We start from the raw sequence: 26,996 nt of genomic DNA on the forward strand, positions 1-26,996 counted from the left end.
TGGGATGCTGAAATGGCAAGTGAAGAGAACACTAACTGTGATATAAACAAACCCTTAGGATCACCAGCTAGGCAGAGAGAAGTAACAGCACAGTTACAACCAAAACAAGTACAATCACCTGATGACATTATTATTGTGCCCAAAAATACAATAAACAACACTCATTCCAGACATGGGAGAAGATTTAAAGCCAAAGAGATTTAGAGCCAACGACTATGAAATGTCCTAATGCTGTTATTAAGCAGGAACATTTGTAATGTTCATCTCCAAACTTCTTTTGTTGATGGCGGGATGTACTGTATCCTGCACAGTTGGATAACTTGTGCACTGTTCCTTTAGGAGAGGCACAGGCAGTGACTTTGATATATTGGCTCTGTGTGCGTGCTGTGGTGGGCTGCTGAGAGCAGAGCATACATTTGAAAGCCTCGCAAATAAAATCCAGTTTAGTTTACCCTGTCCTGTGTAGCACCTGTGAGCAGTCAACACAAAGACAGTACAGTTCCTATCACCTGTTTTCATTGGGAGAGTGGATGAGTAATTGGGGGAGGTGCGCTAGCCCGCCCCCTGTAGTTTGAGTTCTAGATGGCTGCTCTAAGCCATAGAGACTGCTAGAAGTCCTCTGGGACTCCTTATAGACACTGCCTAGGGCATCAGTCCAAGATACACTAAGTGATAGAGGTATAGCATTGGGCAATGTGATGGTCAGAGTGGTGCTACATAGGCAGTCACTCTAGCCATGTCTCTCATGCCGTTGCTGGGCTGAGGACTGAGATTCCTGATAAACTCATAGCAGATAATGGCTCACAATTCACAAGTGACTCCTTTCATCAATTCTTTTCAATATATTTAGTTCAAACACATTACATCAAGCCTTTACTACGTGCAGTCAAATAAATTAGTACAAAATTCAGTACAAATAACAAAGAACTAGATTTAGAGAGAGAGAGAGTGAAAGAGATGGCAGATTTAAAGGATTTACCCATTGTTAGAACATTGCAACACTTTAAAATGCTTTAATTCAATAGGATCACCAAATTAGAAAGCACAGACTCACAGACACAATATTAAACACCATTGTGTCAATCTCTAACAAATTTCTTGAGCCAAAGACAATCAACCCTGAAATAGTTACAAAAGAGCTATGCGTGAAGAAAACAACTCAGAAGAAATACTATGATAAGAATGCCAAACAGACAGGTACCCTATTATAAATGGGAGAGAATATAAGATTGTAAACAGAAAGTTGCTGGCAACTTGCCAAGTTAACAGCTATACCAGCCGCCCCAAGGTCGTGTGTCCTCTCCACTTCTGAAGGTCCATCCAACAGAGGAACTGAAGACATCTAAACAAAACCTAGGAGGACATAGCCTCTCTCCTTGAGAATATCCAGAATTCTTCTTACAGAAGTAATACATCTTCAACCAGTCACTGACAATGAAAAACACCAGGAGCACAAACACAGACTCCAGATTTCTAAATCTACCTCAATAACCAAGCTGTCCACTGCAGAAGGTAGATTTGAGAACAAGAAGTGGCTGTGTGATCAGGAATCCATTAAAGTTCAGCTAGGGTGGTTACTTACAGATATCAGATAAGAGAGAGAAAAATCCCTTAAAGACATTAATTCAATCTATCTTGACCTTCACGTAAGATTCAACAGCCGCTAGAGTCAGCGGATGCTGAGCCCCATCATGCAACACAGGCCATTTAATATCTGATAAGATTCAACAAGGACAAGTGCAGAGTCCTGCACTTAGGATGGAAAAATCTCATGCATTGCTACAGATTGGGGACTGACCGGCTAGGCAGCAGTTCTACAGAAAAGGACCTGGGGGTTACAGTGGATAAGAAGCTGGATCTGAGTCAACAGTGTGCCCTTATTGCCAAGAAGGCTAACAGCATATTGGGCTGTATTAGTAGGAACATTGCCAGCAGATTAAGGAAAGTGATTATTCCCCGCTATTCAGCACTGGTGAGGCCACACTTGGAGTATTGTGTCCAGTTTTGGGCCCCCCACTACAAAAAGGATGTGGACAAATTGAAGAGAATCCAGTAGAGGGCAACAAAAATGATTAGGGGCTGGAGCACATGACTTACGAGGAGATGCTGAGGGAAGTAGGCTTGTTTAGTTAGCAGATGAGAAGAATGAGGGGGGATTTGATAGCAGCCTTTAACTGAAAGGGGGTTCCAGGGAGGATGGAGTTAAGCTGTTCTCAATGGTAGTAGATGACAGAACTAGGAGTAATGGTCTCAAGTTGCAGTGGGGGAGGTCTAGGTTGAATATTAGAAAAAACTTTTTCACTAGGAGGGTGGTGAAGCACTGGAATGGGTTACCTAGAGAGGTGGTGGAATCTCCATCTTTAGAGGTTCTTAAGGTGCAGCTTGACAAAGCCCTGGCTGGAATGATTTAGTTGGATTTGGTCCTGGTTTGAGCTGGGGGGTTGTACTAGATTCCTTCCAACCCTAATTTTCTATGATACTATGATCTCCTTCATTTTGTGTAGATGTGGATGGGAGTGATCAGCTCCCTGTGTGTAACTGTCCTCAAAGAGCTTCTTCCCTGGGTCCTTACGAGGTTTAAAAATATATACTTAATATATACAAAATTCATGTCATATATATACCAGCAAAGTTCAGTTACATATGTAAAGATCAAACACTCTACCAGTCATTTTGTATTGTTCAGTACCTGAAGAAAACTTGCTATACATCCTAATAAAAGGATGACATGGTTCTGGATAGCTATGGAAAGGAAATTAATTTCCCTGTGGAAATTAGTATTACTAATTAAATGCCTAATCTTGCACTGTTGAATGATAGAAGCGTAGGACCATAAGGGATCTCAGTAGGTCATTTAATCCAATCCCCTGCACTCAAATCAGGACTACGTAATAACTAGACCACTCCTGACAGGTGTTTGTGTAAACTGTTTTTAAAAACCTCCAATGACAGAGAGTCCACAACTGCCCTAGGCAATTTGTTCCAGTGTGTAACTACCCCGACAGTTAGGAAGTTTTTCCTAATGTCCAGCCTAAACCTCCCTTGCTGCAATTTAAGCCCATTGCTTCTTGTCCTATCTTCAGAGGTTAACAAGAACAATTCTTATCCCTCCTCTTTGTAACAACCTTTTATGTACTTGAACATTGTTATTGTGTCCCCCTTCAGTTTTCTCTTCTCCAGACTAAACAAACCCAATTTTTTCATAGGTCATATTTTCTGGACCTTTAATAATTTTTGTTGCTCTCCTCTGGATTTTTTCCAGTTTGTTCACACCTTTCCTGAAATATGGCACCCAGAACTGGACACAATATGCCAGCTGAGGCCTTATCTGTGTGGAGTAGAAGAATGACTTCTTGTGTCTTCTTACAATACTCTTGATCAAACATATCAGAATGATGTTCGCTTTTTTAGCAACAGTGTTACACTGTTGACTCATATTTAGCTTGTGATCCACTATGACCCCCAGATCCCTTTTCACGGTACTGCTTCCTAGGCATTTTGTATGTGTGCAACTGATTGTTCCTTCCTAAGTGGAGTACTTTGCCTTTGCCCTTATTGAATTTCATCCTATTTACTTCAGACCATTTCTCCAGTTTGTCCAGATCATTTTGATCCTATCCTCCAAAGCAATTGCAACCCTTCCCAGCTTGGTATTTCTGCAAACTTTATACATGTGCTCTCTCTGCCATTATCTAAGTCAATGGAGCTTTACCATCGATTCTGATGGGTCAAGGCTCAAGTTCAATATCACTGCAAAAAGATTATTATGTATTTACACCCCTTTCTAGCCCTCAAACAATTCATAGCAGAAACCATCAAGTGCAGTTTGGTCTTCTAAGAATTTGTGACACTGAGAGTTCAGCAAAGAGCTCTTCCACTATGTTAGACAACTGGATTCTCTATCTTCTATATTACAGATGGGCAGAGGTGATTTAGAGGCTTGGAAAAGAATTATGATGGGGAGAGGGTGAAAGTTAATCTATTTGCTTTTGGATACTCCACTTGTCCCTCCTCTCACCATTCAGTTCCAAAAAAAAAAAAAGACTGAAAAGGGTATTGAGACTTAAGAAACTGCTTTTTCTACTTCTTCACTACACACACAAATCAGACAACACTGTACTACACTTAGTCACCCTCTTCTTAATATTTACCTACATGCAGCAATTTACCACAGGCCAGGATGACAGGAAGATTGTCTTCCCCACAGCAAGTTGATTCATGGATCAGCCAGCCATAGTCACTCAACTATGTGGCTGCCACCACCCTGCTTCCCATGGCTCTATGTAGTTCTCAAAACTAAGACAACTCCAGCAAGGAAGTGTGTTAGGCCCAAAAAGGCCTAGGTGAGGACCTTTCAAACCTCTTTGACCTGACCTCACTGACAAAAGAACCCTTCAAAGAGGTGAACCGTTTCATGTGGCAGCACTTTCTCATGTCAGTCAAAGATTTCTTTTTTTTAAACAGCAACTCTGCTTCCTTTCCCCATAAAATTGTTCATGCTCTCTACAAAGAACACCTTCAGGTAGCATCTTCCAGTGTCTCAGACATACTTTTCAATTCATATTTCCATATTTTAATTTAAAAAAAACCAGGAGAAAACTAAACGAGGTATGCTTTTATTCAGTTTCTTTTTTTTATTTGCATTTTAAAAACTCAGATCTTTCAGACAGCTGGGCACTACATGTGCGCTTGTCTTCTGAACATGTTTTAAGATCACGTAACTTAATTTTTCCAGTGATGATCTGTTAGGCCTGTTGGCCTCAATTTTTAAATCAGTCTTCCAATTTTCAAATTATGGCCACTACAGCATTATGATTATCCATGACATGGTATGATACCTATCAGATAAATATTTTTGCTGCTGAAGTAACCACTCAACTGCAAATTATGTGGGTACATAACCCTGATGCACATTTTAGTCAAGAAGTAAACAAGACAGTTACAGGGCTTAGAAGCAGCCATAAAAACCTATTAAAATGGCCTAAAATAGATTTTTCTATACAGAGAATTGCCATAGCTTTAAAATCTGTTTTCTTTGCTCACTCCATGGCTAGGTGTATATTGTGGATTCCATGGGGAAGTTAGGAATTTTTCCTTCCAGTGATATAAAGATCCTGATTTTAGCTCTGCAAAAGAGTGAGTTATCAGATTTTTAAGCTGTGACATTTTTATATATAGAAAAGTGTCACTGGTGTTTGACTGAATCACAGCTGGGAAATATGGAGAGAGAAAGAAAATATTTCTCTGGCAGGTAGATTAAAAAAATGGTTGTCTGAATTTGTTCAAGGGTTTTTGAATATCAGATTTAATCCCAAGGGAGCCGGATTAATGGTCAAAGAGCAGGTGAAGTAGTCAGAGTGCATGATAAATTCCTTAATCACATGGTTCCATAGTTTTTTCTCAGGCCCCACATTTTATCATATGGCTGTCAGTACCACATATGTGTGATGTATATGTGTGAAGCATGTGCATAAATACTACTATACATGACACCTATATTTAAGATTACACAACCATGTCCATTTTAATGGATCATTTTCATCTGCTTGTAATTTTGTCATTCTTTTAATTTTTGTGCTGAAATTAGCCAAATTTGTTCTTAGCTCAAGATAAATGTTTTTGGTGAAAGTTTTTGGGGGAAATGAGTCAGGCATTTTGAAGAATAAAGAGAATGAAAAGTATTTCCCATTATAAGAAAGAAAAAGATTACTTTTATGAACAGTTCTAGTGATGCAATTGTAAAAACTTGAAATGTGAAATTTTGGAGAGAGAGAGTCCCTACTAATCAGATGCGTCTTTCAGTGATCTGTTGGAAATTGGCTGTGATTTGTCAAAGATATAAGGGTTTTTGCAAGCTCACTGGATTTAGTAATGTGAACTTTTCTCAGTCTGCAAATGTTTTATTGATTCTGTGTGCATGTCTTTATCTATGATTACTGAAGCTGAATGGAGAAGGAGACAGGACTTCTTCCATATAGCAGGAGAGGCAGCATCTGGAAAGAATCAGGGTGGTACAGGAGTCTTGCCTTTTTCCATATAAGACAGGAAAGTGAATGTAAAATGAAGTCCTGTTGCAGGGGTAATCAATAGGCGATCCACAGGCCAAATCTGGGCTGCCAGTCGCCTTTTAATGGACCTCAAAATCTTTTTATTTACTTATTATTATCATTACTGTTATTTTTTATATTATTTTCTCTGGAGTCTGGACCTTGATTATATTTGGCCAAGTAATTTGGACCTTGACAAAAAATAATTGACTACCCCTGTATGACTGCATTGATTGTATGTATTGAGCTGCACCAGAACATTCTGCTGCTGTCTAACAAATAGTTGGAACATAGTGAACTTCACAGTTTCTTCTTTATTCTTTTTTTTTTAAATTGCAGAATTAAGCATTCAGAAGTCAGAAAAAGAGTAAGTTAAGGGTCCTATGGAACCTTAACTCTGCATTAACCTTGTGACTATGAATTATGCTATTATCTTTAATTACATCTTTGCATACTATTTTTTCCACAAGAATCCTGGCAACCATAAAGAGGACATTGTGATGATTTAGGCAGCCAAACATTCTTTCATAATAGGAAAATATAAAAAGACTTTGTACCTGCTGGTGATCTTGGAGATACACCCTTGATTGTGCAGATCACAGTCAAAATACAGCGCACAGATGATAGTCTATGGCTAAAAAGCATTACTATCTGCAGCCAGTGTTTTCAAAGGGGACATTAGTTTTTCCATTGCATGTGTAGGGCCATGGAAAAATGGGGTCATGTTTTTGGACTGGTGCTTATTTGTGTAGAGTACTGTGATAACTGTGTATTTAAACCAGTGTTAAACTGAGTGTTTTGTTAAAAAGAGAAAGTTAAAAACAAAGCGATGGTTCCAACTTGGATCTTTGGGCAGAGCTGTTTGTTGTAGCTCTTGGCTGGTAACGCAGCCGCACTACTCTGGGAAGGCAGAGAGGGTGGGGGAAGGAATGTTGTAAAGAACAAGAGTATTTACACTAGCCTTCACACACTTAAGCACCTCAATCACTTAACTTGAATTAAAACAGTCTAGTGAAGACAAGTCCAATTAGAGTAAGAGTCCTCCTGACTTCTGATAGTTTTGTTAATTAATTTTAACTCAGGCGCTGAATAATGCCTTAGATAGTCTATTACTTTATGCTGTTCTCCACTTACAAAGAGTCTGTCAGGTTGTTGCCTTTTTTTTTTCTCCTTAGACGATTTTCTTATTGTAGTTCTTTTTCTCAGTGGTATCCCATGCTGTAATTTTGATTCTCTGCTCCCAGAATCTCAGTTAATTCACTGCCTCTTTTATTTTGAAATGCATAAGTCTCAGGATTATTATGAAAAATATTTTGGTGAATAATTGTATACGGTTATTGACCAAATAATCAGTAATGTAGAATTTGTGGCACCTTTGTTCCTTATTATAGCAAATAATTAACCAGGACAATGAAAAACTAAAAGTACATACTTATAAGTGATGGCTTTTTGTGGTCCTAAGAATTTTTTTTCTGTTAAAAGAAAAACTGTGTTACGTGTTTTCCAAGTAATATACAAAATGTCAGATCTGAGTAATTTCATCCTATCCTTTATGGGCACATCACAAATTAACCTGTAGAGTAAGGATAGTGACTTGCTGAGTTACTTCGGATATCACAACGGACTAGGACAGGGGTGGCCAACCATGCGGCTCTTTGGGGCTCTCTGCTCTGAAATTGACAAGCAGCAGCAGAAGGGAAAGTGAAATTGACAAGCTGCCTCCAAAATTGACCAATCAGTGCCAATTGTCTGCAGAGGATAAGACTGGAGGGGAAAGTGAAATTTACGAGCTGTCGCCAACATTGAGGGATCAGGGGGAATTGTCGGGGAAGGGTAAGGAAAATGTGGCTCTTTGCATTATCAATAGCTATTTTTTGTCTCTTAGTCTCTGACTGGTTGGCCACCCCTGGACTAGGACTTTTGGCAAGGCATAGACTCATAGACTCTAAGGTCAGAAGGAACCAATATGATCATCTAGTCTGACCTCCTGAACAACGCAAGCCACAGAACCTCACCCATCCACTCCTGTAATAGACCGCTGACTTATAACTGAGTTATTGAAGTCCTCAAATCATGGCTTAAAGACTTTAAGGTATAGAGAATCCACCAGCAAGTGAGCACTTCCTTGTCTCTACTGGAAATATCTCGTCTGATGCATCCAAGGACCGCATTAGCTTTTTTCATGGCCACATCACATAGGCGGCTCATAGTCATCCTCTGATCAACGAATACATCCAGGTCCTTCTCCTCCTCTGTCACTTCCAACTGACGCATCTCCAGTTTATAGCGAAATTCTTGTTATTAGTCCCTAAACGCATGACCTTTCACTTTGCACTCTTAAATTTCATCCTATTTCTATTTCTATTACTCTGGTTTACAAGGTCATCCAGATCTTACTGTATGATATCCTGATCGTTCTCTGTATCGGCAATACCTCCCAACTTTGTGTCATCTGCAAACTTTATTAGCACATTCCCACTTTTTGTGCCAAGGTCAGTAATAAAAAGGTTAAATAAGATCGGTCCTAAGGCTGATCCCTGAGGAACTCCACTAGTAACCTCCCTCCAGCCTGGCAATTCACCTTTCAGTATGACCTGTTGTAATCTCCCCTTTAACCAGTTCCTTATCCACCTTTCAATTTTCATCTTAATTTCCATCTTTTCCAATTTAACTAATAGTTCACCATGTGGAACCGTATTAAATGCCTTACTGAAATCTAAGTAAATTAGATCCCCTCTATTCCCTTTGTCTAAAAAGTCTGTTATCTTCTCAAAAAAGATCAGGTTGGTCTGGCATGATCTACCTTTTGCAAAGCCATGTTGTATTTTATCCCAATTACCATTAACCTCGATGTCCTTAACTACTTTCTCTTTCAAAATTTTTCCCAAGATCTTGAATACTACTGAGGTCAAACTAACAGGCTTGTTACCTGGATCACTTTTCTTCTCTTTCTTAAAAATAGGAACTATGTTAGCAATTCTCCAGTCATACAGTACATACCTTGAGTTTAGAGATTAATTAAAAAACCTTGCTCATGGGCTTGCAATTCCATGTGCTAGTTCCTTTAATATTCTTGGATGGAGAATACAGCCCTCCCCGATTTAGTCCGATTAAGCTGTTCGAGTCTGGCTTCTATCTTGGATGTGTTAATTTCTACCTCCATATCCTCATTCCCATTAGCCACCCTACCACTATCCCCAAGCTCATCATTAGTCTCATTAAAAACAGAGGCAAAGTTCTTGTTTAGATATTAGACCATGCCTAGATTATCCTTAACCTCCACCCTGTCCTCAGCGCTTAGTGGTCCCACTTCTTCTTTCTTTGTTTTCTTCCTATTTATATGGCAATAGAACCTTTTATTATTGGTTTTAATTCCCTTTGCAAGGCCCAACTCTACTTGCTTTTGGCCTTTTTCACTTTATCTTTACATGTTCTTACCTGCAAGAGGTAGCTTTCCTTGCTGATCCCTCCCATCTTCCACTCCTTGTAGGCCTTCTGCTTTCTCTTAATCACCTATCTGAGATGCTTATGTCATGCTGTCTGAATGAGGGGGGCCCCTGAGGTGTATTCAGGAGTGCCGATTACTCCTTCCTACACCACTCTTGCATTGGGGGTGTGATGCTAGTTAGATTGGGGGGAGCTCTGATTACTCCTACCTATACCGCTCTCGCGTTGGGGGTATGACACTGGTTGGATTGGGGACGAGGGAGGGCACTTGTCATATTGGTTAACATCAGTGTGTCAAAATCATAATAATTCCTGCGAGATATGCCATGTCAGGTACTGTTAGAAAGGTCATAATGTGCTAAGTCAGATGACAATACTTTTGTTCACGCGTTCTATCTGTAATGGAAGTTATGGACATATTTGATGTCCCTGTATTTCAAATTGTGCTGGCTGTGATACAGCCCAGACAGAGAGGTGGCAGGACAATAGCCTGCTTAATGGTCCATCCAAACCTTTACAGAAGCAAAGGGCCCAGGAAGACACTCAAGGCATACCTGAAGAGTCACCAGGATTGGCCCATGTGACTCTGGATTCCATTTTAGCTCCTGTAAGTTTCCACAGACCGCATGGCCAGAGACAGAGGGTATATAAGATCAAAGGACAGAAACCATTTTGCCTTTGTTCCTGTTCAGTTACTGACATATACCTGCCTGTGGATCGATTCACTTGCAACTGAACCGAAGGACTAAGACCCATCCAGGTGTTGGATGTATACCAGAGGAACTGTACGAGCCTGCAACTCCACAATTCTCCTAGAAACCTGATGTATATGGACTTTTGATCATTTGTATGTTTCTTATTTGCTTTGACCCTCTGACATTTCTCTTATGGTTTCTTTCTTTCTTTTTACAATAAACCGTTAGTTTTAGTTGATAAAGGATTGGCTGGCAGCGTGGTGTTTTAGGTAAGATCCAAACTTATATTGAACTGGTACTGTGGCTGACCCTTTGGGGTCAGAGGGAACCTTTTTAGTAAAGAGCATAGAGTTTAAATAACTGGTCTGTTTACCGGACCCAGTGCTGATTTGAGAGCCAGGAGCTGAAATGCAGTAAAGGGAGCTGTGTGCATTTGTATACTGGCTTCTGTGGGGATGCAGAAGTGCAGTTTGTGGCTGGTTGGGAAGTGTGGCTTCAGTGCCACCAGCAGTGCTGGGAAAATCTGGTCTACGTTTGCAGCCTGCCTTGACTTTGGCATTTTCAGGGGGTGATCCTGGGCATGGGTTGGGTCACAGCTTACTCATCCAGCTTGGTCTACAACTCTTGCCTATGACTTTTTTCCCCTTCCTTGGGATGCAGGCTTCAGATAGTTCCTGCAACTTTGACTTGAAGTAATTCCAAGCCTCCTCCACCTTTAGATCCATGAGTTCTTCAGTCCAGTCTACTTCCCCAACTAATTTCCTTAATTTTTTAAAGTTAGCCCTTTTGAAGTCAAAGACCCTAGTCACAGATCAATTTTTGTTTATCCTTCCATTTAGTTGGAACTGAATTAGCTCATGGTCACTTGAACCAAGGTTGACCCCTACAACCAGTTCTTCTATGAGGTCTTCACTACTCACCAATACAAAATCTAAAATGGCATTCCCTCTTGTTGATTCAGTAACTATTTGGTGAAGGTATCCATCAGCTATCACAATCAGGAAAATCTGGGCCCTATTATATTACTACTAGCACTTGTCCTCCAGTCTATATCTGAGAAGTTAGACTTCCATAATCACACAGTTTGCACTAGTATTTACTTCATTAAAAGCAATAAAGAGGTGTCTATCCATGTCCAAATCAGATTCTGGTGTTCTGTGGCAGACTCCAAGCACTATCCCAGGGGAAGCTCTAGTAGTTTTCTTCCCCAATGTGATGTTCACCCAGATAGATTCTGTCTTATCAATTCCATCACTTCTAATTCCTTTACAGTCTACGTCATCATTGTTATACAATGCTACTCCACCACCTTTGCCTTTATATCTGTCTTTCCTAAACAGCACATACCCTTCAATACTTGTACACCATTCATGATTACTGTGATGCTGGCTGAATTAGGGGGACCATTTATGATGTTATTTAACATCAATATTTCAAAATTGCAATATTCATATGAGGTATGCCATATCAGGTACTGTTAGAAAGGCTATAATTTGCTAAATAAGATGATAGTGTTTATGTTCATGTGTTATATGTGTATTGAAAGTTATGGATATGTTTGATATATCTTTATTTCAATTTGTGCTGTTTCTGGGTGACACCCCAGACAGGATGGCTGCAGCACTAGCCTGCTTAAGGAAACTCACAGGTACAATGTGCCCAGCGGGAGAAGCCAGGGCTACATCTTATGAGTCATCAGGACTTACTTATGTGACCCTGGACTTCATCTTATTCCTGTAAATTTCCACAAGCAGCATGGAAAAGGCCAAGGGACATAAAAGGCAGCTGCACCACATCCATTTTGTCTTCAGTACTCAGTCTCCAGTCTTCACCTACCTACCTACCTCTGGATCAACTACTCATCTACAACTGGAGCTGTAAAACAAGGAACTGAGACCCATCCAGGTACTGGATGTACACCAGAGGGACTATAGGAGGCTGCAAACTCCACAATTTTACTAGAAACCTGATATATATGGACTTTCCAATCAATTGTATGTGTCTGATTGCTTTAATCATTTAACATTTATCTTATAGTTTGTTTCTTTCCTTTTATAATAAACTTTTCCTTTTATAATAAACAGAACATTACTAAAGGATTGGCTAGCAGCGTGGTATTTTGGGTAAGATCCAAACTTATATTGATCTGGTACTGTGGCTGACCCTTTGGGGTCAGGTAAAACCTTTTTGGTAAAGAGCATAAAGTTTTATATAGCTTATCTCTTTACTGGACCTAGTGGCTGATTGGGAGCCAGAGACTGAAATCCAGTAAAGGGGGCTGTGTATATTTTTGTTTTAGCTTCTTGATAACCACTGTGGGGAATCAGAAGCATTGTTTGTGACTGGTTGGGAAGTCTGACTTCAGTGTTACCCACCAGTGTTGGGAGAATCTGCTTTCCTTTTGCAGCTTGCTCTGACCTTGGCATTTTCAGGTGGCTACCCTAGGCACGGGTCACAACTACTATTCCCAGAAACCAAAGAGCCCAAAGTCACTAGTCACTTTTGAAAATCTTTGCTCCGATTCCTATCTATCTTATCTGTCTTATCAATGTTCTTATATGATGGCATCACTGAAGAATGTGAGAATTTCCCACACTTGTGGTCTGGGAGCCTGCTTCTGATCTTTTTTATGCCAGTTTAAATGAGACCGTCCACTGAAGTTGATGGAGTCACACTAGTGTCCAATTGTGAAACTGATCTAAGAAAGCACAGAAGCAGATACCCAGAATACAAGAGAGTATTGACATTATAGAATCACCAGCAGTACAAGACTTCCCAAAGGGAGTCCACACTAGTTGTCAAACTGAAGATGGTGCAGAGATACACTTCACCATTTAAAGGATGAATCAATTACCTTGGGGAAATGCACTTCCCCAGAGTATCTGGACGAAACCACAGTGCTTCTGGGATCCATTATTTGTATGGAGCGCCTTAGGAAGGACTGGGTCTTTAAAAGCCACATTAGGGTCTGTTGAGTAAAAACAGAACATTCTTTAATTCTTGTCTCATTCTTTAGTTCTTTTTTTTAATAGGGAACAAAGTTTATCTTTGTAAAGTAACCCATGAGACAAGAGTGGAGTGCAGAGTTTGAATCAAGATCTGAACATTCCCAAAGTGTGAGGACATTTGTTCAGACCGTCAGACAGATAGAGCTGGCTAAGAAATTCACATACCTACCTCAACTTCCGCAAAAATCAGGTGTTCAGGGGCTGCAATAAAGTGAGTTCATCTTCTCAGTCAGATTCTGAGTAGACAGATGACACTGTCACAAATGGCCATAACAACTGAGAGTCTTATTAGAAATGCTCAGGACTGAATAGACATGAAGACTGAACTATCCTCTCACCCCAGGTTTGAGGCATATTTGTTGGGACATTACTGTTGATCTCCATGATAAACTTGTGCTGTGAATAGAGGTCTTCAGTTTCCAGCACTATCAAATTTTCCATGAAAACTATGTTCATTTTATTAAGAAAAATTCCTTGATTGTTTCAAGCCCTTATTAATTAGTATGAATTATACATAAGTATTTCTCTATTTTGTTAGTAAGTCCCTCTGAAGTATGCTATGGACTTAGTATCACGCTGGGTAGATTGGGGGGAGAGCATTTGTTATATTGTTTGACATCAATATGTCAAAATCATATTAATTCATGTGGGATATGACATGTCAGGTACTGTTAGAAAGGTTATAATGTGCTAAGTAAAATGATGATGTTTATGTTCAGGTGTGATATGTCAAATGGAAGTTATAGATATATTTGATGTATCTGTATTTCAAATGGTGCTGTCTGGGTAACGACTCAGATAGGATGGCTGCAGAACAATAGCCTGCTTAATGGCCCATTAAGACATTCTCAGGTGCAAGGGGCCCAGAGGGAGAAACCAGAGGTGTACCTGATGAGGCACCAGGACTTGCCCATGTGACTCTGAACTCCATTTTGGTTCCTGTAAAATTCCACAAGCAGCATGCCTGATAAGGCACCAGGACTGGCCCATGTGGCTTTGGATTTCATTTTAGTTCCTGTAAAACTCTACAAACCGCATGGCCAGGGGGTATATAAGGCAGAGGCCTTGGGAATCCATTTTGTCTTCAGTCACCAGTCTTTCAGTCAGGACTCAACTTCAAACACCTATCTACCTCTGAATCAAGTCATCTGGAACTGAAGCTGTGAGCAAAGGACTGAGGCACATCCAATTACTGGATGTATATCAGAGGAACTATGCAAGCCTGCAACTCCACAATTCTTCTAGAAACCTGATGTATATGGACTTTTAATCATTTGTATGTATCTGATTGCTTGAATCCTTTAACATTTCTCTTATGGTTTCTTTCTTTCTTTTTACAATAAACCGTTAGTTTTAGTTACCAAAAGATTGGCTGGCAGCGTGGTATTTTGGGTAAGATCCAAACTTATATTGAACTGGTGCTGTGGTTGACCCCTTGGGGTCAGAGGGAACCTTTTTAGTAAAGAGCATAGAGTTTAAATAACTGGTCTCTTTACTGGACCCAGTGCTGATTTGGGAGCCAGAGGCTGAAATGCAGTAAAGGGGCATGTGGTATTTTTGTACTGGCGTCTTGATAACCGGTTTGGGGGAATCAGAAGCACAGTCTGAAGCTGGTTGGGAAGTCTGACTTCAGTGTCACCCACCAGTGCTGGGAGAATCTGCTCCCCATTTGCAGCCTGTCCTGATCGTGGCATTATCAGGTGGCTACCCTGGGCACGGGACGGGTCACGCTTAGTTTTAGAAATGTTTAGTAAAAGGGTTTCTCTACAAGCCATTTACAGAACTTGTTAGTGTTACTGCAGCATCTGCTTGCAGTGTTATATGCATATATGTAAGTTTGTTGTCCCATCCATATTCATGAGATAGGTTATTTATATTTGAAATAAACAATAAGAGACCAAAGACTCTGTCTGCTGGACTTCAACAAAACTAGGCTGAAAAGAAGAGTTAGTGCCTCTAGTAATAATATTTTGCTGGCAATTTGACAGCTTTGACCTAAGCCAAGTGACAGCTTTAGGTTATACATAGTACACTGACAACCTATTACATAAACAATCACGGATGCCTGTCAGAAGCTTTCTTGGAATCTAGAAATATATCCCTGGCCAATGTTTATGGTAGTGGAAATGTGTTCAGTAATTTCGAGCAAGGCAGTGAGTGGTGAGGCTGAAAGCCAGGACTGATGGAGAGTTATTTGATAACAAAAAGTTGTTAGTGGGCAGGTTTATCCATATGCTTTTATACCCCTGGCAGTGACTCAACATTATGACATAGCATGGACAATTCTCAGTCTGCCTCTCAGGGGAAAAACAAGATAATTTTAATCCCAGGCGGCAAAAACACACTACCTTTTTTCTTTGGAATCTAAACATTTACAAGCATGATGTAAAGAAATAATAGGACAAGTTCTCAATCCTCAAGCTCAGGCATGCAGTTGCTTTTCCTACTGTCCCTGTCACTGATAGCTTCAGAGACCAGCACAGGTAAGTTTCTCTGAAACACCATGTAGGATTTAAATAGAAAGGTACATACCAAGGAGGCTACATTTGAACAAAAATTTCCAAATATTTTTAAATGCAAATCAGATTTAGCAAGTAAGATATTTGGTGGAACATGTATTTGCGATCCCTTAAAATGGCTGTAGCAACAGCAGCAATTGTGAAGGAGAGTAACATTAGTGAATTATTTTTAGCTTCTTTTAAAGCAATTTACTAAGGTGAAAGAAGAAGGTGGATTCAGCACACCATGACTAGCTATCTCTCCATATGCTAACAGCAAATACTCCCCAAACCAGTTTCGTTACTCTTTATTGTCAACTATAGTTTTTATAGAACACAGCAATATACTCCCTAAAGATTTATTTGAGAACTGGTGCCACACATTCTCCACCAACTGTATTGGCTGCCTATTGCTTAGCAAGAGCAATTTAAGGCATCAGTATTTATGGACTTCAATAACCACTGTGGTTGCAATAGTTGAGGACTCAGATCAACAGCACATTGGTGGCTCATGAATAGAGCTCTTGCATGCCATGTGGGGACCTTCATTAAATTCCCAAAGAGTGTTGTTTGCTTTACTAGCACCTTGAAGAGTACAGTGAGGATTCCTTTGCTTGAAAGAAGTGAAATGGAACTTTAACAATGGGGCATGCTTCATTGCGGGTGGGAGCACACACCACAAATCAGAAAGATGTTAAACTTCCAATCCCCTAACCAGTAATCAGACATGTTATGTGTAAAGATACTACCACTGGTGCGCTTGTTTTTTCCCATAGAATTTCCAAAAGAAGTGAGGCGGAAAGGCAGAGTGAGGGGAAACCTAGGGAAGGGGTCAGCAGTTTCTTTTAGTGGCCCTTTGAAAACTGCCTGAGCTTTCTTGTCTTTGAAAGAGGTCAAAGGGGAGTGCAAAAGCTGAGCTGTCGCTCAAAGAGGATGACAGGCACTACGAGTCAGACAGAAGGGAAACATGGGAACTCCTGAGCTGAAGTCAGACGTGTTATCCATTGCACCACTGACCATTGTGGGCATATGATTTCCCTGGGACTACAGTATCTGCTAAATGAGGTGGACCAGTAAAATGAGGAAAGACCTCCTCTCTCTAATACCCGGTTTACATTCTGTAGGACAGAATGCAATAAGAAAGGCAGGGTGGGCAAAGACAAGGAAAGTGAAAGACACTGGGGATTTTCAACGTGGGAGGAAAACGTGATAACCGTTACACTACAGAAACATGCCGATTGCGGTCTCTTGGTAGCCTGCAGGGGAGGCCCCTTTGGCTGTCACGACGGCCGCGGCAGACACCAGAAACAGGCCAAAGGACCTGACTAAGGCTGGTTGAAGCCGTTGGCGGGAGCTCACGGTCCGGTTCCAATATGGAAAAACCAAACAGGCAGAGCATAGATGGTTCAGTGGTAGAATTCTCTCCAGCCACATAGAAGACCTGTGTTCAATTCCCAGAGGTTGCAATGGTGCTTCTGTTTGGAGCTACGGCTGTTGTGTTTGAGTGCGACGGGCTCATAAACTGCTCCCTGGCCTTTGAGTGCCACCATGTGCTTTAGTTGCTGAGGCCATGAGTTGAGGTAGGGCTCTGGGCTCTGGTGCTGCTGCTGCTCTTTGGCCATTTCTTCCTTTTTGAGCTGCAGTGGCGAGGGCCAGGCGCAGCTCGCCTCCAGGCGCGCTCTTCTGGGTGGAGTATTAAGCCCCTTCCCGCTCTTAATCCGGGGCCGCAGGATATGCCAGCACGGGCTGGGAACACTCTGGCCACCAGGTCAACCCGCGTACGCTCAGGAGCCTGCTTTGCTGTGAGTAAGGAGTCCGAATTGTGGTTCTCTGGCCCTTTGGCGCAGTCCCATCCCCGCGTCTTGTTTGCTCCCCAGCAGGGCATCTTGCTCCTGCCTTGACCTTGAGATCCCCCAGCAGGGCTCGGCTAAAGGCTTGCCCTTTCGAGTGGGATGGCTGCGGATCAGAAGTCCGCCCGAGTGGGATGGTCTCGCTTTCGTCCTCGGGGGTCTCTGTGACGGGAGGCTCGCCTCCACAGGCTCTGCTGCCGTCCCCTTCAGCGGCCCTTTGAAAAGGGCCCTGAGCTTGCTTCTCTTTCAAGGAGGTCAAAGGGATGCTGAAAAGCAAAGATGCCACTCCAAGAGCACGGCCAGAGGCCACGAGCCAGACAGGAGTCGAACCTGCACTCTCCTGATCCGTAGTCAGACGCGTTATCCGTTGCGCCACTGGCCCTGGCGGCTGCGGGCTTTCCCTTGCACGGTTATGTCTCTGAAATGAGGCCACCCGGTAAGATTAGGAGACACCTGCTGTCTCAGCCCAGCTTTGCATTCTCCGGAAGAGCAGGAGAGAATGCAAGAAGAAAGGCAGCGGCAGAGAAAGATGAGGAAAACACCTCGTCACGGCCGGCCAGGGAGCGAGCGCTCGTGCCCCTTCTCCAAGCCTGCCTTCCTCATCCGCGTGGGAACCGAGAGCGGAAGCCCTGCTGTTTCTGCCCGGCTTCGATCCGGGGACCTTTCGCGTGTCAGGCGAACGTGATAACCGCTACACTACAGAAACAGGCCCCTGGCCCCCTGCTGGGCTGCCTGCAGAGGCGGCCCCTTTGGCTCTCACGAAGGCCGCAGCAGGCCCTGGAAACAGGCCAAAGGACCTGGCTGGCGCTGGCCGAAGCCCTTGGCGGAAAGCTCACAGTCCGCTTCCCGGGAGGCCAGGGGCAGGCGGGAAGGGCGTTGGTGGTTCAGTGGTAGAATTCTCGCCTGCCACGCGGGAGGCCTGGGTTCGATTCCCAGCCAACGCAACGCTGCTCCTTTTTGGGGCTACGGCCGTGTGACCCCTCCGTGCCCAGGGCAGCCACCTGAAAACGCCAAGGTGCGGGCAGGCTGTAAACGGAGAGCAGATTCTCCCAGCGCTGCTGGGTGGCACTGAAGCCGGACTTCCCAACCAGCCGCAAACTGCGCTCCTGGATCCCCACAGAAGCCAGTATACAAATGCAGCACACAGCCCCCTTTACTGCATTTCAGCTCCTGGCTCCCAGATCAGCACTGGGTCCGGTAAAGAGACCAGTTATTTAAACCCGATGCTCTTTACTAAAACGCTTCCCTCTGACGCCAAGGGGTCAGCCGCAGCACCACTTCAGTATACGTTTGGATCTTACCTAAAACACCACGCTGCCCGCCAATCCTTTAGCAACTAAAACTAACCGTCTATTGAAAAAAGAAAGAAAGAAACCATAAGAGAAATGTCAAAGGGTCAAAGCAAATCAGATACGTACAAATGATCGAAAGTCCATATGCATCAGGTTTCCAGGAGAATTGTGGAGCTGCAGGCTCGTACAGTTCCTCCGCTACACAGCCGACACCTGGATGGGTCTTAGTCCTTCGGTTCAGTCGCAAGTGAATCGAGCCACAGGCAGGTATATGTCAGTAACTGAACAGGAACAAAGGCAAAATGGTTTCTGTCCTTTCATCTTATATACCCTCTGTCTCTGGCCATGCGGCCTGTGGAAACTTACAGGGGCGAAAATGGAGTCCAGAGTCACATGGGCCAATCCTGGTGACTCCTCAGGTATGCCTTGGGTGTCTTCCTGGGCCCTTTGCTTCTGTAAAGGTTTGGACGGGCCATTAAGCGGGCTATTGTCCTGCCGCCTCTCCGTCTGGGCTGTATCCCAGCCAGCACAATTGGAAAGACAGGGACATCAAATATGTCCATAACTTCCATTACAGATAGACCACGTGAACAAAAGTATTGTCCTCTGACTTAGCACATTATGACCTTTCTAACAGTACCTGACCTGGCATATCTCGCAGGAATTATTATGATTTCGACACACTGATGGTAACCAATATGCCGAGTGCCCCCAATCCAACCAGCGTCACACCCCCAACGCGAGAGCGGTGCAGGAAGGAGTAATCAGAATACACCCGAATACACCTCAGGAGCCGCCCCCCCCCCCCATTCAGACAGCATGACAGGTTGTCGTGTTGTTTGAGTGCGATGGGCTCGCAAGCCGCTCCCCGGCCTCTGGGCGCCACCATGTGCTTTACCTGCTGAGGCCATGAGTTGAGGTAGGGCTCTGGGCTCTGGTGCTGCTGCTGCTCTTTGGCCATTTCTTCCTTTTTGAGCTGCAGTGGCGAGGGCCAGGCGCAGCTCGCCTCCAGGCGCGCTCTTCTGGGTGGAGTATTAAGCCCCTTCCCGCTCTTAATCCGGGGCCGCAGGATATGCCAGCACGGGCTGGGAACACTCTGGCCACCAGGTCAACCCGCGTACGCTCAGGAGCCTGCTTTGCTGTGAGTAAGGAGTCCGAATTGTGGTTCTCTGGCCCTTTGGCGCAGTCCCATCCCCGCGTCTTGTTTGCTCCCCAGCAGGGCTGAACGGGCCTCCTTGGAGCTCCTGCCTTGACCTTGAGATCCGGTGCGGCGGGGATCGTGAGCAAGAGGAAGGAACGTCGTTCTGCCCTTCCACCCCTTCGGCTAAAGGCTTGCCCTTTCGACGGCGTGGTGCGACGGTAGCGCATCTGGCTGCGGATCAGAAGTCCGCCCGAGTGGGATGGTCTCGCTTTCGTCCTCGGGGGTCTCTGTGACGGGAGGCTCGCCTCCACAGGCTCTGCTGCCGTCCCCTTCAGCGGCCCTTTGAAAAGGGCCCTGAGCTTGCTTCTCTTTCAAGGAGGTCAAAGGGATGCTGAAAAGCAAAGATGCCACTCCAAGAGCACGGCCAGAGGCCACGAGCCAGACAGGAGTCGAACCTGCACTCTCCTGATCCGTAGTCAGACGCGTTATCCGTTGCGCCACTGGCCCTGGCGGCTGCGGGCTTTCCCTTGCACGGTTATGTCTCTGAAATGAGGCCACCCGGTAAGATTAGGAGACACCTGCTGTCTCAGCCCAGCTTTGCATTCTCCGGAAGAGCAGGAGAGAATGCAAGAAGAAAGGCAGCGGCAGAGAAAGATGAGGAAAACACCTCGTCACGGCCGGCCAGGGAGCGAGCGCTCGTGCCCCTTCTCCAAGCCTGCCTTCCTCATCCGCGTGGGAACCGAGAGCGGAAGCCCTGCTGTTTCTGCCCGGCTTCGATCCGGGGACCTTTCGCGTGTCAGGCGAACGTGATAACCGCTACACTACAGAAACAGGCCCCTGGCGGCCCCTTTGGCTCTCACGAAGGCCGCAGCAGGCCCTGGAAACAGGCCAAAGGACCTGGCTGGCGCTGGCCGAAGCCCTTGGCGGAAAGCTCACAGTCCGCTTCCCGGGAGGCCAGGGGCAGGCGGGAAGGGCGTTGGTGGTTCAGTGGTAGAATTCTCGCCTGCCACGCGGGAGGCCTGGGTTCGATTCCCAGCCAACGCAACGCTGCTCCTTTTTGGGGCTACGGCCGTGTGACCCCTCCGTGCCCAGGGCAGCCACCTGAAAACGCCAAGGTGCGGGCAGGCTGTAAACGGAGAGCAGATTCTCCCAGCGCTGCTGGGTGGCACTGAAGCCGGACTTCCCAACCAGCCGCAAACTGCGCTCCTGGATCCCCACAGAAGCCAGTATACAAATGCAGCACACAGCCCCCTTTACTGCATTTCAGCTCCTGGCTCCCAGATCAGCACTGGGTCCGGTAAAGAGACCAGTTATTTAAACCCGATGCTCTTTACTAAAACGCTTCCCTCTGACGCCAAGGGGTCAGCCGCAGCACCACTTCAGTATACGTTTGGATCTTACCTAAAACACCACGCTGCCCGCCAATCCTTTAGCAACTAAAACTAACCGTCTATTGAAAAAAGAAAGAAAGAAACCATAAGAGAAATGTCAAAGGGTCAAAGCAAATCAGATACGTACAAATGATCGAAAGTCCATATGCATCAGGTTTCCAGGAGAATTGTGGAGCTGCAGGCTCGTACAGTTCCTCCGCTACACAGCCGACACCTGGATGGGTCTTAGTCCTTCGGTTCAGTCGCAAGTGAATCGAGCCACAGGCAGGTATATGTCAGTAACTGAACAGGAACAAAGGCAAAATGGTTTCTGTCCTTTCATCTTATATACCCTCTGTCTCTGGCCATGCGGCCTGTGGAAACTTACAGGGGCGAAAATGGAGTCCAGAGTCACATGGGCCAATCCTGGTGACTCCTCAGGTATGCCTTGGGTGTCTTCCTGGGCCCTTTGCTTCTGTAAAGGTTTGGACGGGCCATTAAGCGGGCTATTGTCCTGCCGCCTCTCCGTCTGGGCTGTATCCCAGCCAGCACAATTGGAAAGACAGGGACATCAAATATGTCCATAACTTCCATTACAGATAGACCACGTGAACAAAAGTATTGTCCTCTGACTTAGCACATTATGACCTTTCTAACAGTACCTGACCTGGCATATCTCGCAGGAATTATTATGATTTCGACACACTGATGGTAACCAATATGCCGAGTGCCCCCAATCCAACCAGCGTCACACCCCCAACGCGAGAGCGGTGCAGGAAGGAGTAATCAGAATACACCCGAATACACCTCAGGAGCCGCCCCCCCCCCCCCCCATTCAGACAGCATGACAGGTTGTCGTGTTGTTTGAGTGCGATGGGCTCGCAAGCCGCTCCCCGGCCTCTGGGCGCCACCATGTGCTTTACCTGCTGAGGCCATGAGTTGAGGTAGGGCTCTGGGCTCTGGTGCTGCTGCTGCTCTTTGGCCATTTCTTCCTTTTTGAGCTGCAGTGGCGAGGGCCAGGCGCAGCTCGCCTCCAGGCGCGCTCTTCTGGGTGGAGTATTAAGCCCCTTCCCGCTCTTAATCCGGGGCCGCAGGATATGCCAGCACGGGCTGGGAACACTCTGGCCACCAGGTCAACCCGCGTACGCTCAGGAGCCTGCTTTGCTGTGAGTAAGGAGTCCGAATTGTGGTTCTCTGGCCCTTTGGCGCAGTCCCATCCCCGCGTCTTGTTTGCTCCCCAGCAGGGCTGAACGGGCCTCCTTGGAGCTCCTGCCTTGACCTTGAGATCCGGTGCGGCGGGGATCGTGAGCAAGAGGAAGGAACGTCGTTCTGCCCTTCCACCCCTTCGGCTAAAGGCTTGCCCTTTCGACGGCGTCTTGCGTGGTGCGACGGTAGCGCATCTGGCTGCGGATCAGAAGTCCGCCCGAGTGGGATGGTCTCGCTTTCGTCCTCGGGGGTCTCTGTGACGGGAGGCTCGCCTCCACAGGCTCTGCTGCCGTCCCCTTCAGCGGCCCTTTGAAAAGGGCCCTGAGCTTGCTTCTCTTTCAAGGAGGTCAAAGGGATGCTGAAAAGCAAAGATGCCACTCCAAGAGCACGGCCAGAGGCCACGAGCCAGACAGGAGTCGAACCTGCACTCTCCTGATCCGTAGTCAGACGCGTTATCCGTTGCGCCACTGGCCCTGGCGGCTGCGGGCTTTCCCTTGCACGGTTATGTCTCTGAAATGAGGCCACCCGGTAAGATTAGGAGACACCTGCTGTCTCAGCCCAGCTTTGCATTCTCCGGAAGAGCAGGAGAGAATGCAAGAAGAAAGGCAGCGGCAGAGAAAGATGAGGAAAACACCTCGTCACGGCCGGCCAGGGAGCGAGCGCTCGTGCCCCTTCTCCAAGCCTGCCTTCCTCATCCGCGTGGGAACCGAGAGCGGAAGCCCTGCTGTTTCTGCCCGGCTTCGATCCGGGGACCTTTCGCGTGTCAGGCGAACGTGATAACCGCTACACTACAGAAACAGGCCCCTGGCGGCCCCTTTGGCTCTCACGAAGGCCGCAGCAGGCCCTGGAAACAGGCCAAAGGACCTGGCTGGCGCTGGCCGAAGCCCTTGGCGGAAAGCTCACAGTCCGCTTCCCGGGAGGCCAGGGGCAGGCGGGAAGGGCGTTGGTGGTTCAGTGGTAGAATTCTCGCCTGCCACGCGGGAGGCCTGGGTTCGATTCCCAGCCAACGCAACGCTGCTCCTTTTTGGGGCTACGGCCGTGTGACCCCTCCGTGCCCAGGGCAGCCACCTGAAAACGCCAAGGTGCGGGCAGGCTGTAAACGGAGAGCAGATTCTCCCAGCGCTGCTGGGTGGCACTGAAGCCGGACTTCCCAACCAGCCGCAAACTGCGCTCCTGGATCCCCACAGAAGCCAGTCTACAAATGCAGCACACAGCCCCCTTTACTGCATTTCAGCTCCTGGCTCCCAGATCAGCACTGGGTCCGGTAAAGAGACCAGTTATTTAAACCCGATGCTCTTTACTAAAACGCTTCCCTCTGACGCCAAGGGGTCAGCCGCAGCACCACTTCAGTATACGTTTGGATCTTACCTAAAACACCACGCTGCCCGCCAATCCTTTAGCAACTAAAACTAACCGTCTATTGAAAAAAGAAAGAAAGAAACCATAAGAGAAATGTCAAAGGGTCAAAGCAAATCAGATACGTACAAATGATCGAAAGTCCATATGCATCAGGTTTCCAGGAGAATTGTGGAGCTGCAGGCTCGTACAGTTCCTCCGCTACACAGCCGACACCTGGATGGGTCTTAGTCCTTCGGTTCAGTCGCAAGTGAATCGAGCCACAGGCAGGTATATGTCAGTAACTGAACAGGAACAAAGGCAAAATGGTTTCTGTCCTTTCATCTTATATACCCTCTGTCTCTGGCCATGCGGCCTGTGGAAACTTACAGGGGCGAAAATGGAGTCCAGAGTCACATGGGCCAATCCTGGTGACTCCTCAGGTATGCCTTGGGTGTCTTCCTGGGCCCTTTGCTTCTGTAAAGGTTTGGACGGGCCATTAAGCGGGCTATTGTCCTGCCGCCTCTCCGTCTGGGCTGTATCCCAGCCAGCACAATTGGAAAGACAGGGACATCAAATATGTCCATAACTTCCATTACAGATAGACCACGTGAACAAAAGTATTGTCCTCTGACTTAGCACATTATGACCTTTCTAACAGTACCTGACCTGGCATATCTCGCAGGAATTATTATGATTTCGACACACTGATGGTAACCAATATGCCGAGTGCCCCCAATCCAACCAGCGTCACACCCCCAACGCGAGAGCGGTGCAGGAAGGAGTAATCAGAATACACCCGAATACACCTCAGGAGCCGCCCCCCGCCCCATTCAGACAGCATGACAGGTTGTCGTGTTGTTTGAGTGCGATGGGCTCGCAAGCCGCTCCCCGGCCTCTGGGCGCCACCATGTGCTTTACCTGCTGAGGCCATGAGTTGAGGTAGGGCTCTGGGCTCTGGTGCTGCTGCTGCTCTTTGGCCATTTCTTCCTTTTTGAGCTGCAGTGGCGAGGGCCAGGCGCAGCTCGCCTCCAGGCGCGCTCTTCTGGGTGGAGTATTAAGCCCCTTCCCGCTCTTAATCCGGGGCCGCAGGATATGCCAGCACGGGCTGGGAACACTCTGGCCACCAGGTCAACCCGCGTACGCTCAGGAGCCTGCTTTGCTGTGAGTAAGGAGTCCGAATTGTGGTTCTCTGGCCCTTTGGCGCAGTCCCATCCCCGCGTCTTGTTTGCTCCCCAGCAGGGCTGAACGGGCCTCCTTGGAGCTCCTGCCTTGACCTTGAGATCCGGTGCGGCGGGGATCGTGAGCAAGAGGAAGGAACGTCGTTCTGCCCTTCCACCCCTTCGGCTAAAGGCTTGCCCTTTCGACGGCGTCTTGCGACGGTAGCGCATCTGGCTGCGGATCAGAAGTCCGCCCGAGTGGGATGGTCTCGCTAGTGGGATTCGCTTTCGTCCTCGGGGGTCTCTGTGACGGGAGGCTCGCCTCCACAGGCTCTGCTGCCGTCCCCTTCAGCGGCCCTTTGAAAAGGGCCCTGAGCTTGCTTCTCTTTCAAGGAGGTCAAAGGGATGCTGAAAAGCAAAGATGCCACTCCAAGAGCACGGCCAGAGGCCACGAGCCAGACAGGAGTCGAACCTGCACTCTCCTGATCCGTAGTCAGACGCGTTATCCGTTGCGCCACTGGCCCTGGCGGCTGCGGGCTTTCCCTTGCACGGTTATGTCTCTGAAATGAGGCCACCCGGTAAGATTAGGAGACACCTGCTGTCTCAGCCCAGCTTTGCATTCTCCGGAAGAGCAGGAGAGAATGCAAGAAGAAAGGCAGCGGCAGAGAAAGATGAGGAAAACACCTCGTCACGGCCGGCCAGGGAGCGAGCGCTCGTGCCCCTTCTCCAAGCCTGCCTTCCTCATCCGCGTGGGAACCGAGAGCGGAAGCCCTGCTGTTTCTGCCCGGCTTCGATCCGGGGACCTTTCGCGTGTCAGGCGAACGTGATAACCGCTACACTACAGAAACAGGCCCCTGGCGGCCCCTTTGGCTCTCACGAAGGCCGCAGCAGGCCCTGGAAACAGGCCAAAGGACCTGGCTGGCGCTGGCCGAAGCCCTTGGCGGAAAGCTCACAGTCCGCTTCCCGGGAGGCCAGGGGCAGGCGGGAAGGGCGTTGGTGGTTCAGTGGTAGAATTCTCGCCTGCCACGCGGGAGGCCTGGGTTCGATTCCCAGCCAACGCAACGCTGCTCCTTTTTGGGGCTACGGCCGTGTGACCCCTCCGTGCCCAGGGCAGCCACCTGAAAACGCCAAGGTGCGGGCAGGCTGTAAACGGAGAGCAGATTCTCCCAGCGCTGCTGGGTGGCACTGAAGCCGGACTTCCCAACCAGCCGCAAACTGCGCTCCTGGATCCCCACAGAAGCCAGTATACAAATGCAGCACACAGCCCCTTTACTGCATTTCAGCTCCTGGCTCCCAGATCAGCACTGGGTCCGGTAAAGAGACCAGTTATTTAAACCCGATGCTCTTTACTAAAACGCTTCCCTCTGACGCCAAGGGGTCAGCCGCAGCACCACTTCAGTATACGTTTGGATCTTACCTAAAACACCACGCTGCCCGCCAATCCTTTAGCAACTAAAACTAACCGTCTATTGAAAAAAGAAAGAAAGAAACCATAAGAGAAATGTCAAAGGGTCAAAGCAAATCAGATACGTACAAATGATCGAAAGTCCATATGCATCAGGTTTCCAGGAGAATTGTGGAGCTGCAGGCTCGTACAGTTCCTCCGCTACACAGCCGACACCTGGATGGGTCTTAGTCCTTCGGTTCAGTCGCAAGTGAATCGAGCCACAGGCAGGTATATGTCAGTAACTGAACAGGAACAAAGGCAAAATGGTTTCTGTCCTTTCATCTTATATACCCTCTGTCTCTGGCCATGCGGCCTGTGGAAACTTACAGGGGCGAAAATGGAGTCCAGAGTCACATGGGCCAATCCTGGTGACTCCTCAGGTATGCCTTGGGTGTCTTCCTGGGCCCTTTGCTTCTGTAAAGGTTTGGACGGGCCATTAAGCGGGCTATTGTCCTGCCGCCTCTCCGTCTGGGCTGTATCCCAGCCAGCACAATTGGAAA

At 46.6% G+C, this 26,996-nt stretch overlaps 12 non-coding genes across 12 annotated transcripts; 4 read left to right on the forward strand and 8 right to left on the reverse strand.

Moving 5' to 3' along the window:
* Positions 1-17,854: 17,854 nt before the first annotated feature.
* Positions 17,855-17,927, reverse strand: TRNAR-ACG (transfer RNA arginine (anticodon ACG)). Its single transcript has one exon. It is a non-coding gene; the product is annotated as a tRNA-Arg (tRNA).
* A 251-nt stretch (positions 17,928-18,178) lies between these two features.
* Positions 18,179-18,251, reverse strand: TRNAV-GAC (transfer RNA valine (anticodon GAC)). The gene has a single exon. It is a non-coding gene; the product is annotated as a tRNA-Val (tRNA).
* Positions 18,252-18,418: 167 nt separating this feature from the next.
* Positions 18,419-18,489, forward strand: TRNAG-GCC (transfer RNA glycine (anticodon GCC)). Its single transcript has one exon. It is a non-coding gene; the product is annotated as a tRNA-Gly (tRNA).
* Positions 18,490-20,412: 1,923 nt separating this feature from the next.
* On the reverse strand, positions 20,413-20,485 carry TRNAR-ACG (transfer RNA arginine (anticodon ACG)). The gene has a single exon. It is a non-coding gene; the product is annotated as a tRNA-Arg (tRNA).
* Positions 20,486-20,736: 251 nt separating this feature from the next.
* On the reverse strand, positions 20,737-20,809 carry TRNAV-GAC (transfer RNA valine (anticodon GAC)). Its single transcript has one exon. It is a non-coding gene; the product is annotated as a tRNA-Val (tRNA).
* A 142-nt stretch (positions 20,810-20,951) lies between these two features.
* Positions 20,952-21,022, forward strand: TRNAG-GCC (transfer RNA glycine (anticodon GCC)). Its single transcript has one exon. It is a non-coding gene; the product is annotated as a tRNA-Gly (tRNA).
* A 1,933-nt stretch (positions 21,023-22,955) lies between these two features.
* TRNAR-ACG (transfer RNA arginine (anticodon ACG)) lies at positions 22,956-23,028 on the reverse strand. The gene has a single exon. It is a non-coding gene; the product is annotated as a tRNA-Arg (tRNA).
* A 251-nt stretch (positions 23,029-23,279) lies between these two features.
* Positions 23,280-23,352, reverse strand: TRNAV-GAC (transfer RNA valine (anticodon GAC)). The gene has a single exon. It is a non-coding gene; the product is annotated as a tRNA-Val (tRNA).
* Positions 23,353-23,494: 142 nt separating this feature from the next.
* Positions 23,495-23,565, forward strand: TRNAG-GCC (transfer RNA glycine (anticodon GCC)). The gene has a single exon. It is a non-coding gene; the product is annotated as a tRNA-Gly (tRNA).
* Positions 23,566-25,500: 1,935 nt separating this feature from the next.
* TRNAR-ACG (transfer RNA arginine (anticodon ACG)) lies at positions 25,501-25,573 on the reverse strand. Its single transcript has one exon. It is a non-coding gene; the product is annotated as a tRNA-Arg (tRNA).
* A 251-nt stretch (positions 25,574-25,824) lies between these two features.
* Positions 25,825-25,897, reverse strand: TRNAV-GAC (transfer RNA valine (anticodon GAC)). Its single transcript has one exon. It is a non-coding gene; the product is annotated as a tRNA-Val (tRNA).
* A 142-nt stretch (positions 25,898-26,039) lies between these two features.
* TRNAG-GCC (transfer RNA glycine (anticodon GCC)) lies at positions 26,040-26,110 on the forward strand. Its single transcript has one exon. It is a non-coding gene; the product is annotated as a tRNA-Gly (tRNA).
* The last annotated feature ends 886 nt before the right edge of the window (positions 26,111-26,996 follow it).

Source organism: Emydura macquarii, unplaced genomic scaffold, assembly GCF_026122565.2.
Source record: "Emydura macquarii macquarii isolate MOO-44397 ecotype Brisbane River unplaced genomic scaffold, CSIRO-AGI_Emac_v2 contig_3019, whole genome shotgun sequence".
In the NCBI taxonomy this organism is placed as follows: domain Eukaryota; kingdom Metazoa; phylum Chordata; order Testudines; family Chelidae; genus Emydura; species Emydura macquarii.